The sequence below is a fragment of the Bison bison genome, unplaced genomic scaffold (assembly GCF_000754665.1).
Source record: "Bison bison bison isolate TAMUID 2011002044 unplaced genomic scaffold, Bison_UMD1.0 scf7180017864468, whole genome shotgun sequence".
Classification (NCBI taxonomy): Eukaryota; Metazoa; Chordata; class Mammalia; order Artiodactyla; family Bovidae; genus Bison; species Bison bison.
This window is the reverse complement of record NW_011495029.1, coordinates 3,449,980-3,450,229: the sequence shown is the minus strand read 5'-3', so window position 1 is coordinate 3,450,229 and position 250 is coordinate 3,449,980.

The following is a 250-nucleotide window of genomic DNA, read 5'->3' as shown; positions in this document are numbered from 1 at the left end:
AATGGGCAATTTTGTAGGTGGTGCTTTTCAGTCCCTTTTTAACCTTCAAAAGATTCTGATGCAAGTTAAAGACAAAGAGCCACTGTTGGAGAAGTTTTCTTCTTCAGATACAGGAGCTAGCTGTGCAAGCTTGGGAGATAACCGAAGGGCCGGGCTCCCCGGACTCTACTTTATCCGAGCGGCACTAGGACCCCGGTACCGGATACCGGGTGTCGCTACAGCCGTTGCGCCGGGGCGGGGTTGGCTTTCC